Source organism: Euprymna scolopes, chromosome 6 (assembly GCF_053919585.1).
Source record: "Euprymna scolopes isolate OS-2025 chromosome 6, ASM5391958v1, whole genome shotgun sequence".
NCBI lineage: Eukaryota > Metazoa > Mollusca > Cephalopoda > Sepiida > Sepiolidae > Euprymna > Euprymna scolopes.
In genome coordinates, this window is record NC_136487.1 from 11,830,724 (window position 1) to 11,843,631 (window position 12,908).

A 12,908-nucleotide genomic window follows, 5' to 3' on the forward strand; every position below is an offset into this window, starting at 1 on the left:
ATTTCCTGCACCTCAATTCTGATAGTATTAATTTGTTTTCTTGACAATATATTAGAACTTGCTCTGGCGTTTGTAATATTTTATTTATTTTTATGTGCTCCATTGTTATGACTGATTAAAATTAAAAAAAACTTTTTTCTTCCAGTTCATCAAAAGTCGTCTGCTTTGCTCCTTATTGGCTAACAGCATTTATTATTGTTTTTTGATTGGCTGATTAACTGGATCAGCATTCGGCATATTTTGTAGATTTCTGTAGCTTCCAATCAAACTGAGCGGACATTTACGAGAATCTAATGCTTAAAATACAACTGTACTTTTTTATAAAATACAGAGTTTATTTAAGGAGGCGATTCGTATGACATCATACGTTGTCAAACTAGTGAGCATTTTCTTGTCTTGACAAAGTTCTTTGCATTGCTTTTAAGCATGTGGTCATTTTATGACAATTTCCCTATATTTTTATGCAGACCTTTTCATTTGTTGTACTCTGCAAGATGTTTCAAGCTGTACCGGTTGGGCAGTGTTTTATAGTATGGTCCGTCTCTCCATATTCGCAAATGATGGAGTTGGTCTGGCCAAAGCAACTTTTGATTGCCCCATTTTCATTCTCAAGTGGTTGAGTTTTTTTCCATTGGACTCAAAGTGTTTCTGGAGATTCTCATGACAGTATGAAGGGTGCCATTCTCTAGCCATCTGGTTCACAACTGTAGTCTGGTCTTTTCCTCAGATGTTGTTTGGAACTAAGGAAACTTCTTGACTTCAATCATTGTTGATGTCCATGAAAGAGATGCTGTTCATCACTGGTATCCTTTGTTATTTCTAACCGGTTGGCAACTTCCCGTATCACATCTGCTGGGTTAATTCCAATTGTTTGATTTTATTTAGTTTCTTTTCAGAATCCTTTGATACTGGAATGCAATAAATTCGTTTTTGAATGATAATATTTGAAAATATAAAGAAATGTTATATATCTTTTTAAAAAAACAAAAAGCAAGCTAACGATGTGTTAGATGGATAGAGTCCAACCCAGAAAACAGCAATTCTTACCCCTTTGTCAGAAACATCGCTTATGGAATGCGAGAACTAAAGGACAAAATAAGGGAAGCAAGAGTTATGAGGTTGCCAAAATTAAAGCCAAGATCCATTTTCTACTCTAAATCTGTGTGTGTTCAGTTAAAACTAAAAAACTACACAGACACACAAAGTTATCGACACATATTTTCATAATGTTCATTCTTTTGAGGTTAACAGAAACAGTGTTAATCAGAGGTGTCGACATTAAGAGCGATTTTGAAATGTTATTATGCAGTAATTATTCAACAGTTTTTTCCAATTGCCAAAGAAAACGAAAGAGAGTTGATAGAGAGGAGAGGCGGTTGGAGAAGAGAGGGAATAGATAGATAGAGAGAGGAGAATACAAACAGTTGGGAAAAGAGAGAGAAGTTTTTAAAAGAAAGATGTTACGCATACTTTCTTTGTAATTCTATTTTGTTATCCATGCCCCTCTTGGACAACGCCTGCTCGTAACCATACTAGTCTTAAATAAAATAAAAACAAACTACTTAGTCCAACAATCCTTAGACTCATGGAGAGTAGAAAATGGGCGTTGGATTAACTTTCACCTCGCAATTCTCACTTCACCCCTATTTTGTCCTTTAGTTATCACATTTCATGAGCGATGTTTCTGGGTCAGTTGTTGTTTTGAGTGAGTATTACGTAAGTGATTTCTTTACCTAGATAAGTGCTAACTAAAAAAACTGAACTTTTTTAGAGTCTCAATATTTACTTTTCAGTGAATATTTTGTGTTCATATGTCCATTTTGAAAAAAAAAATATTGGTTGGCTCACTATTAGTCTTGGGCAATTTTAAATAATTAGCATAAAACAAGATGGCCGCTGGAAGCTAGATGTTTGGGTTTCAATTCTAGCTGATGACACCAACTCATTTTTTCATGTCTTTGTATTAATAAAAAAAAAATGAAGTATTACATAAATTTTACTCATGGTTTTGAATTTGTAAATAAAAGAAAAACCTATACAATGGGTGCAATAAGTATCCGATACAAAGCAAAAAGTTGATTTATTTTTATCACACAAAAACAAAAACAATAACAAAGTGATATTCTAATATATTTTTGTATGATAAATACATATCTCGTATCAAAAATCTTATATAATTACGCATTCACTAGATATCTAAGGTTCAAAAAGTATCCAACACAAAGAAAAAATAGTTTTAATTCACCAAATATTTGACATGTGATAGTTCAAAGAGTTACATAAATTCAGATAACTCTTGACGGCCAATTCAGTCGCACTGTTTATACAATGTCTAACACTGGAGGACAAGATCACAGTGTAGTATCTGTTCTTCAGATGCTGCACTTCAATTTCTTGTTCTCTGTCAGTGGAGGAGAAATCCTTCACGACTGAGACAATTTTTATTTTTGTTCCTTTTCTCCATGTTAAAAAACGACCCTGGTGTCTAACTATGTCCCGTGGGGAGGCATTGTAAATAGGAACACTGGAGATTGTCGGAAAAGACAAGAAAATTAATTGTTCAGCTATATACATGGATGGTTCAGGGTATAGAAAAATTTCAACAATGTTGAATATCTCAATTTCGACCGTCAGTGACACAATTCATAGATGGAAGTCCTACCAGTGCACTTCAAATCTGCCACGTTCAGAGTGTCCTTCCAAAATTTCTAACCGTATGGCTCAACTTTTAGTTCGTGAAGTGAAGAATGATCCACGAATAACTCGTTCTGATCTCCAGAAAACATAAGAAGCATCTGGGACATGTGTATGCAAGAATACAATTAGGATAGTGCTTCCAAAGAAAGGATTCCAATCGCAGAAAACAAGAAAAACTCTTTTGTTAAAGCGATTCATATCAAGAATCGTCTGAAATTTGCCAAAGAATATTTGGAGAAACCTACAAGTTTCCTTGAGATAAGTTTCTTTTCTCCAAATAACTTCCTTTATTTACACCTCTCCTTTTCTTGAAATAATTTCTCTTTTCCTTTTTTGTAAAGATAAGAATTTCAGACGTTAAATTTAATATACGATGCCATACCTATATATTTTTTTATTATTCTTTCACCTATTAGATAAACAAATATTGATTACATACAAACATTCTAATGTTTCCAATTGCTTGCATTTGCAAGCATTTATGACATTAATTCAAATATATGCAGACATATCTATATTTTTTTATTTTTTGATTATTCTCGAGCAGATTAGAGAAACAAATATTAATTTCAAAGAAAAATCCTGTGTTTTTGAAGTGTATGCAATTTGTTACATTTCAGATAGGATTTCAAAGTTAAATTACAATTTTATGTTATTTTTTTCATTAAATTGTTAGATGAAAGTGCAGAATAGTTAACAATTCCCCTCCCCATGTTAAGAATGGCTTTCTAAATAATAACGTTATTATTTCAGCATGGTTCATACACTGCACAAGTACTAAAAATTCTTATGTTTCTGAATGCGTTTTCTTTTATTTTTAAAGTAATAAGAATTTCAGACGTTTCATGAAGACATTTGTAAAGAAATTATTTATAAAGAATTTCAGACGTTAACTCAAATATACAAATACATCCATCCATAGCCCTTGAGCCCCTGGAGGGGCATAGGCCATCTACAACTTTTTGTAGATGCTTTTGTAGCGAGGAGTTCTTTTTACAGGATGAGGGTGCTGGCCCCACGCCCAACCTTCCCATAAAGGTACATACAGCACCTAGCCTGCCCAAATGGCCACCCATCTGGTACTGGCCAGGCTCAACTTCAGTGATCTGGTGAGAACTGGTGTGTCAACGTGATTGTGCCGTACATACAAATACATATCTATACATTATCTTTATTTTTAACCGATTAGATAAACAAATATTAATTTTATATAAAAATTCTAACAGTTTCGAATGCGTGCTTTTTTTTTTGTTTTGTCAGAAATAAGATTTTCGGACGTTACATTACATATACATATAACGTATCGGACATTACATATACATATAACATATCGGATGTTACATTACATATACATATAACATATCGGACGTTACATTACATATGTATATAACATATCGGACGTTACATTACATATGCATATAACATATCTGATGTTACATTACATATGCATATAACATATCTGACGTTACATTACATATGCATATAATATATCGGACGTTACATTACATATGCATATAACATATCGGACGCTACATTACATATACATATGACATATCGGACGTTACATTACATATACATATAACATATCGGACGTTACATTACATATACATATAACATATCGGACATTACATTACATATACATATAACATATCGGACGTTACATTACATATACATATAGCATATCGGACATTACATTACATATGCATATAACATATCTGACGTTACATTACATATGCATCTAACATATCGGATGTTATATTACATATACATATAACATATCGGACGTTACATTACATATACATATAACATATCGGACGTTACATTACATATACATATAGCATATCGGACGTTACATTACATATACATATAACATATCGGACGTTACATTACATTACATATGCATCTAACATATCGGATGTTATATTACATATACATATAACATATCGGACGTTACATTACATATACATATAACATATCGGACGTTACATTACATATACATATAGCATATCGGACGTTACATTACATATACATATAACATATCGGACGTTACATTACATATACATATAACATATCGGACGTTACATTACATATACATATAACATATCTGACGTTACATTACATATGCATATAACATATCGGACGTTACATTACATATGCATATAACATATCGGACGCTACATTACATATACATATAACATATCGGACGTTACATTATATATGCATATAACATATCTGACGTTACATTACATATACATATAACATATCGGACGTTACATTACATATACATATAACATATCGGACGCTACATTACATATACAAAAACATGCCTACCTGTTATTCATTTATCCCTGAGAAGGAGGTTCCACTGACGGCAGAATGGAGTTACACACTGCGAAGCTGATTCCGTGAATTTGGTGCTCATTTGATTCCAGGCCTTGCAAGAAGAACATGTAGAACTTCTCCTTGAGACTGCCACTGTTGACTAAAGGATGGAATACTGTTGCCATATCTGGGCAGGAGCTGCTAAAAACAGCCTATCCTGCCTTGACAGAGTACAAAATAGACTTCGTGGCTTAGTGGGAGATGCCCTTTTCTCTACCCTGCAACCTCTCTCCCACAGAAGAGACGTTGCGAGCCTATCCTTGTTTTATCGTTATTTCCATGGCAGGTGCTCGTCTGAACTCCAATCTCTGGTCCCCCTTCGCCAATCTTTCACGAAAAACACCCGTCTAGCTGAATCCACTGTAAAAAATTTCCCCCACTCTATATCTGTGCCTAAATCAAAACGCGGATTCCATGAACAAAGCTTCTTTCTTAGAACTGCACGCCTATGGAACTCTGTTCCGTCTGCCTGCTTCCCACCGGACTACAACTTGGATGTCTTCAAGTCCAATGTTAACAAATTCCTAATGAACCGCTACCTTAAGTAAACAGTTCATCAAATCTCCACACTAACGTAATGTACTTGCAATAACCCTTATCCCTGAGTGGCTTCCGGGCCTTGATAAGTGGTAATCACTGTGTAAAAAAAAAAACAAAAAAAAACATGTCTCTTGAAGAGCAGCAATGTTAATACATCTTGTCACCTCCTCATATACAACACACATCTTCAGCATCTATGCCCTCATGCCCTGCTCTCTTGCCAAAAATGTTTTCTACGAGGAGCTCGATGCGAGGATCAGACTAATCCGAGAAAATGAGAATGTGCTCCTGTTCTTAGACTTCAACGCTGAAGTGGCTGCAAACCACAACTCTTGGCCACACTGCATTGGATACTTTGACATTGGCAAGCTCAATGAAAACGGCCAGCGGCTACTGGAGTTCTGCTCTTACAGAAACCTGTGCACTACCAACACCTTTTTTGCCACCAAGTTACACCATAGAATGCCTTGGAGTCATCCCAGATCCAAGCATTACCACTAGCTGAATTTTGTCATTACCCGGAAATTCATGCTGAGCCAGGTGTTTCTCACACGTAGTTACTATTCCCTGGTCAGCAGCAAGGTGCGTCTTCGTCCTCGACTGATCCATCACTCCAAGCAGTCACCTCTACGAACTCCTGTCATAGTGTTGGGGAGAGGGCACGATACTCCAGGATATGCGGGGATTCAAGGATCATCATACTCTACAAGAACAAGGGTTACCATAGCAACTGTAACAACTATCACGGAATCTCCCTCCTCAGCATTGTAGACAAAGCCTTTGCACGGGTGGTCCTCAACTGCCTTTAACTGCTGGCTGACCATGTTTACCCAGAGTCACAATATGGGTTTCAAACCAAACAATCAACTATTGGCATGGTGTTCTCAATAAGGCAGCTGCAAGAAAAGTGCCATGAACAGAGAAATCTCTTATATCTCGCCTTCGTCGACCAAGACATTTGATTTAGTCAGTAGATCAGGTCTTTTCACCCTCCTTTTCAGGATTGGATGTCCTCCCAAACTCCTTAAGGTTATAATATCATTAAACAATAGCATGATATATATCATGAAAGGTGTTTGTGAACGGGTTTATATATATATATATATATATATATATATATATATATATATATATAGTCTTTGAAGTTTTTAACATTTGAAACTATACAAAAAATTATTTTTTATCATTCGTTAAAAAAAAAAACATCTAGTCAGTAAGTCATTTAATCACCTGCAATCACTGCATCAACTCTCAAATTTACTATAATACCAATTTTTTTTATTTTTCAAGGGATCATCAGTTGTTTACCATGAAACACTGTTTCGGGGATTTAAAAACAAAACAGTGTATTACATCATGGCTCCCCAGCAGTGTTGATCAAACACCACCACCCTTAATCTTAGGAAGAAGACAAGTTACAAAAATTTTGATCCAATTTCCTATTCTTAATTGCAATTACTAACCTTTTCATAGTATAAAAATGAATTTCTTACCTGTGCGATTCATCAATTTCCACATTTAAAATGGATACATTTTTTAATTTATCAGTCTTGTATTTATAAGATTTGGATTAATCCATTTAACTACTTATCACCCCCACTATAGTTAGTAGTTTGTATATTTACATTCTTATTTATTTAAAATTAGATATATAAATGTTAAAAATATTTTATTTTTACATATATACATTTTTTTTTTATGTATATATATATTTTTTCATATATATATATATATATATATATTATATATATATATTTTATATATATATATATATATATTTTTATATATATATATATATATATATATATATATATATATATCCGTTCACATACACCTTTCATGATAAAGATATATATATATCTTTATCATGAATATATATATCTTTATCATGAAAGGTGTATGTGAACGGGTATTTATATATATATATATATATATATATATATATATATATATATATATATATATATAAATACCCGTTCACATACACCTTTCATGATAAAGATATATATATATTTTATCATGGAAGGTGTATGTGAACGGGTATTTATATATATATATCATATATATATATATATATATATATATATAAATACCCATTCACATACACCTTTCATGATAAAGATAGAACCCAGAATTAGATAGAATCAAGCAATTTCATCGACAACGGACAACGCCAGACCCAAAGTGGGCTTCGATGTACTGCATCTCATCAGTGACGTTCTCCGACATAGACGCGAACCCAGAAAATAAGGTTGTTCCGAAATCGTGTCTGGGGAGTCGGCTAATTTCAGTTGATATTTGTAGATGTGATATCTACCGCCTGCATACCAGCAGTAACTATCTTAGTTGTATGACGCATTGCTTGTCACATCGTAGAATGTAGAATTGTATAAAAAAAAAATAAAAAAATATAAGAATTAAAAAAATCGAGGCATAGTCAATAGATTGCGCCGTGGCCCATATGGTTAGGTCGTCAGTATTGCACACTTCATGAGTGCGACGACCTGGGTTCGCGCCTATGTCGGAGCACGTCACTGATGAGATGCAGTACATCGAAGCCCAGTTTGGGTCTGGTGTTGTCTGTTGTCGATGCAATTGCTCGATTCCATCTAATTCTGGGTTCTATCTTTATCGTGAAAGGTGTATGTGAATGGGTATTTATATATATATCTATAATCTCCTCTTAATGTCTAATATATATATATATATATATATATATATATATATTTATATATATATATATATATATATATATATGTGGAAAACAACTATTTATTAAGTCGCCTGATGAGGACTTTAGTTTTAACCAACCATTTGTCCAAAACATTAATATGTCCAGTGTCAGACCATGTAAATTTGCTTATACTAAGAAAATATATTTTGCTCTTCTTTTATTGAGCACTCTTAATAACCTCATTAAATTCATTAGTTATCACTCTTGAATACCTTTTAACCTAGTGTATGTATATATATATATATATATATATATATATATATATATATATATATATATATATATATATATATATATATATATATATCCCCATTAAAGTTTACTCGAGCTTTCATATTATGGTGTAACTGCTCAAGCAACTCCACAAAACTGGTAGGACAACCTAGCTTCCGAAGAATCTTCCAGAGTGCATTGCAATTAATGGTATCAAAAGCTTTTGTCAAATCGACAAAAACTTGATACAAAGGCACTCGCTGCCCCATACATTTCTCCATTAGCTGTCACTCAGAGAATAACATGAGCCAGTCCTGTTTTTGGCAAATTGGAGAAATGTGTATGGTCTGATCGGGGAATCTCAGCAAAAACAAAGTTGTGTTTACGAAGTATGCGTTATCACTATGCGTCTATATGGGTCCGAGATCTGGACAATATATAGGAGGCATCTGAAGTTATTGGAAAGGTTTCATCAAAGTTGTATTCGGAGAATCCTTAATATTAACTGGAGGACTCTAATGCCTGACACTGTGGTTCTTGAGCGATCAAATAGTAATAGTATTGGAATGAAAATCATTCAAAATCAGATGCGTTGGACTGTTTGAAGAGCATCGTGTAGAACTTGCTGGCTTAAAACGCGTTTTAAGAAAGCAGGACAATAATTTAATGTCAGAGAAATTGCAACAGGAACTGAACTGCACTGTATGTGGCAGATATTTTTTGTCAAAAACTGGTTTTGTTAATCATATGAAATTACGCAATCAAAGACAGGAACAACAGTCTTATGAGGAGGCTTCTTTCTACAGCACACCCGGCAATGCTAAGTTGTCATATGTGTGGTCTTATCTGCAAATTTAAAAGTGACCTGACACAGCATTCGAGGATTCACAATATTATCATGCAATCACCTTTACAAGAAGGAAAGTTTTGTGCCACATTTGTAAACTTTCATGTAGGACTAAAGCTGGATTGAAGAGTCATCTACATGCATACGGACGGAATAACACTTAAGGAGGAGATGGCAAACTTCTGTTAAGAAGTAGCAATCATCATATATATATATATTTCACATAGCTCTAAACATTAGTTTGATTGTCCATCTATATCTGCGGTATCCATAAAACACTGAAAACTCATCCCAGAGAGTTAAAGGTACTAAGTGTGATCATTTTTCAGTCAATGCTATGGTAAACTGACATACTTTTTTTAGTATTATCATAGCATTGGTTTAACGGTCACACTTAGCATTTTTAGTTTTACTGGATGAGTTTCAAATATTTTATAGAAACCACAAGTATGAATGGACTATTAAATTAATATCGTGTGTTTTGAAATAAAAAAAAGTATACCCCTTTGAAATGGAATTGAACACTGGTGATTTTTCTTATATCAAAATGCACAACATTCTCTCTCTCTCTCTCTATATATATATATATATATATATATATATATATATACACACATATATATATATATATATATATATATATATATATAGAGAGAGAGAGAGAGAGAGAAGGGAACCAAAAAGGATTAGAAGAATTCTTTAAATGAAGAAGTAGACTTATCGGGATAATAAAAAGCTCAACATGTTTCCTTTATATATATATATATATATATATATATATATATATATATATATATATATAGAGAGAGAGAGAGAGAGAAATAAAAAGGAACAAACCGTATTATGTGTTCATCAACATTTCGTCTTTATTTCGAGACTTCCTCAAAATAAAGACGAAACGTTGATGAACACATAATACGGTTTGTTCCTTTTTATTTCTCTATTTTGTGGGAATACTAAATTGTCATATGTCAATACTATTACTATTTGATCGCTCAAGAACCACAGTGTCAGGCATATTTCCATTATTTTCATCATCAGAGAGGCGGTAGCACTCTCTATATAGGGATGGCCCGTACACGCCTATATACGCCTACAAAACAAAACTATCCAAATCTTAACTAAAATCAACTTATAAGTTTCAAAAAGCACATATTCTTACAGAGAAGCGTCTTACGAATCCAGCGAGTGTCAGAACGTCGGTTAAAATGTCAAAAGAGAGCAAAAAAAAGGGTACAAAAATGGCCAATTGTTCTTCTTTATTCTTTCTTCTTCTGCTTTCTTCTTTCTTTTGAGACGATGTATCTCAGTGTACGAACGGTCTCTGACAACAGTTCAAGCATCAATCGACTGCTCTTTACACGGAGAAGTGCAGTGACCCATCGCTTTTTAGCTAGCTCCATAATTAAATAAGATTACGTGTAATAACAAGTTTTAAACACTATATACCCAATGTAGACAGACCACTTCGAACACGGAACTTCTCTCAAAAGGGACAGCTCCAAATAATACACCGGATGCTCACAGACGTTCCAGTTTGCCAGTGGCCTATATTTCTTGGATGCTGAATATTTGAGGTGAACGTTAAGGTTTTTTCTTTAAACAGTAACCCACCAGCGTTAATGAAACCACGAAATCTTTATCTCAGTTGATCAAAATTGTTATAAGAGTAACCTATCAGCAAGTACGACGTCAAAAAACAATGTTATAAAAACAAATAATTCTTCAGATTTTGGACTGTAAAATATGTACAAAATGTCAATGCTGTGACCAGGATTCGAAGCTAGGTTAGCACGGCCACAACATGGGGTCCTAACCTCTAGACGATCACGGCTAACACTGACGTCTGTCGCTCTTGGCAGAAAGACACATGACTACTGTCAAACTATTGAAAAATAAGGAGGAAACTTGAAATTCTCACGCATGCGCAAAAATACACTATAGCAACCATTGTTAAATGCAGCTGAATCTCTTCGCTCGCTAAGAAAAGTAGATCAGACCAGTTCTTCTAAGAACTCACCAAACGCCAAAGGAAATAAGTTAAATTAACCGCAAAAGAAACTGCAAGAAAGTCATCTTCTAAGAACTCACTGGAAGCTGACCAAAAAGAATCAAAATCCAAGCCCTAGCCACAAAAATAACTAGATATTGTGGCTACTATACACAATCTACTAATAAAAACAAGTAAGTTTTCTAAAATAAACTACAATAAATTAACCAAGTAACCTCACACTGTCACTGATTAGGACTTCATATAAAGATAACAACTACACTATTGGTGTATATACCGTTCCACACTTTAACTATTGGTGTCGGGGCAGTATCTCAATTCTACGAGAGTTGTCTTGCTATAAGATAAGTGATATTATAGTAAGATGCACATAAGTGTTATATGTTTACATTTAATAAAAAATGCCAAAGTCAGCACGTAGTAAAAAAGCTCAGAGAAATATAGACTATGAAAAAAACAAAGTCAAGGTATTATCTGAGCAAAAAGAATACTATCAGAAAAATGCTGAAATAATAAAAATTAAGTCTCATGCAAATCCTGAGGCAAAGAAGGCTGCCTCACGTGCTGACTCAAAAGCACGGTATAACAGGGATCCCGAGGGGAAAAAAACTGCCTCACGTGCTCTTTATAACAAAGAACCAGAAAAAAAGAAGGCTGCCTCACGTGCTCTTTATAACAAAGAACCAGAAAAAAAGAAGGCTGCCTCACGTGCTGACTCAAAAGCACGGTATAACAGGGATTCCGAGGGGAAAAAAGCTGCCTCACGTGCTCTTTATAACAAAGAACCAGAAAAAAAGAAGGCTGCCTCACGTGCTGACTCAAAAGCACGGTATAACAGGGATCCCAAGGGGAAAAAAGCTGCCTCATGCACAAACTATTATAAATATAAATATCAAAAACTGACAAATCTTTGCCAAAACGCCAAAGAATGAACCAAGAAAAATTTAATAGTGAAGGTATGAACATTTTAGAACTTTATAATACTCTAACTGTTTTATCAGAGAGGCGGTAGCACTCTCTATGTAATATAGAACCGATGGAGGACCAAGAGGCAACTCCTAAGGCCCAAAACCCAAAGACCTAAAACCCAGCAGGAAGCGACCTGCTACTAATGGAGGCGGCAATGAGCCGCCTCCTAAAAAAGACAATACTATCATGAATGTAAGTTTAAAAATAAGACTGTAAGTAAAAATACTAATTAACAAGAATAAAAAAGCATTGGAAATGCAAAAGGATATAGGGATGGTATGCCAAAAAGTATACAAACAAGATAGCTATGAATGGCTAGGCACATGGAAATAGAATTGCATTCAAAGTATAGCCCTATAGCTTTTTACAACCGTAATGATGGCACGGAATGAAGATTGGAGAAAAGCTATAGGGCTATACTTTGGATGCAATTCTATTTCCATGTGCCTAGCCATTCATAGCTATCTTGTTTGTATACTTTTTGGCATACCATCCCTATATCCTTTTGCATTTCC

At 34.2% G+C, this 12,908-nt stretch overlaps 1 protein-coding gene across 2 annotated transcripts in view; it reads left to right on the forward strand.

Annotated features, from left to right (window-relative positions):
• LOC145277511 (SID1 transmembrane family member 1-like) overlaps window positions 1-12,908 on the forward strand; it is a 171,813-nt gene that overhangs the window by 34,039 nt on the left and 124,866 nt on the right. The window lies entirely within an intron of this gene.